Genomic DNA, 3,421 nt, shown 5'->3' on the forward strand with positions numbered 1-3,421 from the left:
TTGCCTATTTCTTTATTATTAGATTTCTATGTGTTCAACTTAGAGAGAAATGTAAATACAATAGGCTCGAAGAGGAGGATGAAATTTCCGTTACTTAAGAGATCATCGTCATTTGCAACTTGGCGTGATTCTTTGCACTCATTTCTCACTGCATATAAAAACATTTCTTTCATTACCAAAAAGGAGAAAATAGCGGTTTGTTCTTACATTGAAACCTAGGGGGCTTTTTCACTTATATCTTACATAGGTTGCTGTGTATTAAAATTCTTCTGCACATTTTTCCGTGGGTCCTCTGGTCTCCTGCTTCACGAGTGTGTCCTGCCCAGTTTAATCAGTCTCCCAGGGTTGAAAATTAATATTTTTTTTCTAGCTTTTCCCGTGACTCTAGCATAACCACTCTTGCGTCGTATCTTTGTAACCAGACCTTTGTAGACATTCTTATGCATTTCTTCAGGATAATTTCTTATCACTAGCCCTTCTGAATCAAAAGACAAGCACATTTCCGGGTGCCTGATGCTAAGCTCTCTTCAGAAGGGCTGCCAACCACCAGCAGCGCAAGGGAGTGCTAATTTCTCTGCAACTTCACAAACACCAGGTTTTCCTTTGAAGGTTCGGAAGGGGTGGGACCTCAGTGCCTCTCCCATGTGCCCCTGGCTGCTGCTGGCGCTTCTCTTTTTTCCCTGCCAGTGTCTCGTCTCTGGCTACGTCACCGTGGAGTGGTCAGGGACCACCTGGACTCCACGCCCCTTAACTGCACCTCAGTTTCTGCATCTGTAAAATGGGATAACTTGTAACTCATGAGTTCAGTGACTTTCGACATGCACATCACCCTGGCTCGTGAGGGTAACTTCAGTTAGCTGCTGTTTGCTCATGAAATTCACAGATGTATGAGAGCACTTTATTAAAATAGTATATCTTTGGGGCGTCTGGCTGGCTCAATCGGAAGAGTATGTGACTCTCAATCTCAGGGTCATGGGCTCAAGCCCCGTGTTGGACATGGAGCTGACTTAAAATAAAAACTAAAGACAAAAAACGGATAATATCTTTAACATATGCTTTGCAGATACTTTCTCCTCATCTTCCTTTTTTTAAGGCTCTTTCATAATTTTTACTTGAGAGGTTGGACAGGAATAGGAAAGAAGGTCTTTAACATGAGATTATTTTTTCCAAATGTTATCACTGGTAGTTTAATATTTGTGTCTCCTGATGGATTTGGTCAGGAAAATTACTCCAAGATTTACATCTGGAATTTTTTTTCCTAGCCCAGGGGTGGGGTGGGGAGGGTGGCTGCTAACCCCAGGCGGCCTCGGCCGGCGCAGACGAACTTCTCACAACATTGCCTTCAGCTGAGCAGAGAACATTGATGAGGACCAGTGTCTCTGAGGGAAACACTGAAGTGGGAAAAAGGAAGTTGACTCTTAGCACAGGGCTTAGGGGCCAAGCGCCCAAACCTGCACAGTAGAAAATCCATGTATAATTTTTTATTCCCCCAAAACTGAACTGCTAAGAGCCTACTGCTGCCTGAAAGCTTCGCTGATAGCCTAAGGCATAAGCATTCTGTGTGTTACTGTATCCTGACGATAAAGTCAGCTGGAGGAAAGAATGTTCCTGAGGAAGAGAAAATGCGGTTAAAGTCCTGTACCGCATTTACCCAAGAAAACAGTCTGCATGTAGGTAAGTGGACCCATGCGGTCCAACCCCTTAGTGTTCTCAGTTAACTGTACTCCTGTTACTCCAAAGGGGAGAAGTTACCGGGTTAGGGTCACGCACAGATGGAACAGGAGTAGAGATGACTCTCCCGGGAGGAGCCCTAGATTAGAGGAACATAGTTTGATTTATTTTCCCCTAAATTCAGTCTCTGCACCAGTACTCTGATCAGGCTCTTAAATGGCATGATCAGAAGCCGTATGAGCCCCGTGTCGCCCCTGTTCCTTTCACCAGATTGCCAGACTCCCCACCCACTGCTCAAGCAGCGGGGGCCCCACGGGAAGAGGGGAGCATGGTTTTCCTTTAGCCATTTGTACCTGGCCACGTTGACCCAAGTCTGGTCTCCCTAAGTCAGGGCTTCCCCCCATTATTCCAAGGAGCTCCCTTCCTACCATTGTGAAAATTCAGTGATTTCAGTTTTTGCCTGGAAAAGAAAATGACCAGAAATAACAACCCAAGTAATTTATTTGCAGAAATATTCAGACAGGATTCATTGGAGTGGTTCCATTCTGTGTAGGTGTTGCTAGAAATCCCCGACCCTGAAGAGCATTCTAGACGTATCTCGAATTAGGATAACCTGAGAGTGAGTGTGGAGTCGCTCTGAAATCCTCACTCACTGTTCCTGGGAGTTCAGGTGGGGTCGAGCTACACTGTAAGTCACCCTGACTTCAGCTGGAGCTCCCTGTTTCCTGTAGTATATCCTAGATCCCGGCTCAGTCGGTGGAGCGTGCGCCTTTTGATCTGGGGGTTGTCCGATCAAGCCCCATGTTGGGTGTAGAGAGTACTTAAAAAAATAAATTTAAAATGTTAAAAAAAAATTTTTAATTACCAAAATTAAATCCCTAAAAATGAATACCATCTCAAGGAATGGATGCCCCCAAGGCCAAGACTGGGGAAGAGCTTGTGACAGAGCTATCCCTACTGCTTAAGAGATGGGGTGAGTCGATGGGAGCCCAGAGTGAGGCCACCAGTGAGGCCGTCGGAGGCAGAACTGGAGCGGAGCCCGTGGGGAGGAGGTGGTGGGCAATGGCCGGCCCTCGGGTCCTTCCCTCACACAGCCACCAAGACATCCCAGCCGGGCAGCCCCTCCGCCCTTCCACAGTCGCCTGGTCAAGGCCCTTCCTGTACGTTTCTTTTTCCTTCGTCTTCATCTGATCACCTAACACTAAAATGTAGCTAGGAAAGGAGGAAGCAAACAACACCCCCCCCCAGAGCTCTGAGCCCTCCGGGGAGCACTTGTCCTCCTCTTAACCACAGCCAGCCCGGGGGCCCAGATCGCCAGCCCCCAGCCAGCCCTTCCTCTGGTAAACAAGAGGATACAAACCCCAAAACATGTCTTGACTAATCAGAAACACTCGCAGAGAAGAATCTCCTGGAAGCGTCCACCCTCAGCCAGTGGCCTCCAGGCCCCGGCCTCGGCTCCTCCCCCGCTCGCCTGTCTGTGTCGCTCACACCCCCAGGTGGCCATCTTGCCAGTTGAGAATAATTAGCCTTTGATTAGTGCTGGTTGTGTTTTCATCGGCTCCATTTCCAAATTCCTGTAATTTCCATTTCATCCAATTAGTATATTTTGGCCCATTCTCTTCCAGCAGACTGAGAACAGAGACATCACCCGCAGAAGTAACAGTCTTACTGCTCATCATCACGTGACGCGGCTCGTCACCCTGAGCTGCAGCTGCTTTTTTGCCCAAGACCTCAGATATGTAGTTCCTCT

At 47.6% G+C, this 3,421-nt stretch overlaps 1 non-coding gene across 1 annotated transcript; it reads left to right on the forward strand.

The window, feature by feature from the left end:
- Nucleotides 1–924: 924 nt before the first annotated feature.
- Nucleotides 925–997, forward strand: TRNAE-CUC (transfer RNA glutamic acid (anticodon CUC)). The gene has a single exon. It is a non-coding gene; the product is annotated as a tRNA-Glu (tRNA).
- The last annotated feature ends 2,424 nt before the right edge of the window (nucleotides 998–3,421 follow it).

This window comes from Mustela nigripes, chromosome 4 (genome assembly GCF_022355385.1).
Source record: "Mustela nigripes isolate SB6536 chromosome 4, MUSNIG.SB6536, whole genome shotgun sequence".
NCBI lineage: Eukaryota > Metazoa > Chordata > Mammalia > Carnivora > Mustelidae > Mustela > Mustela nigripes.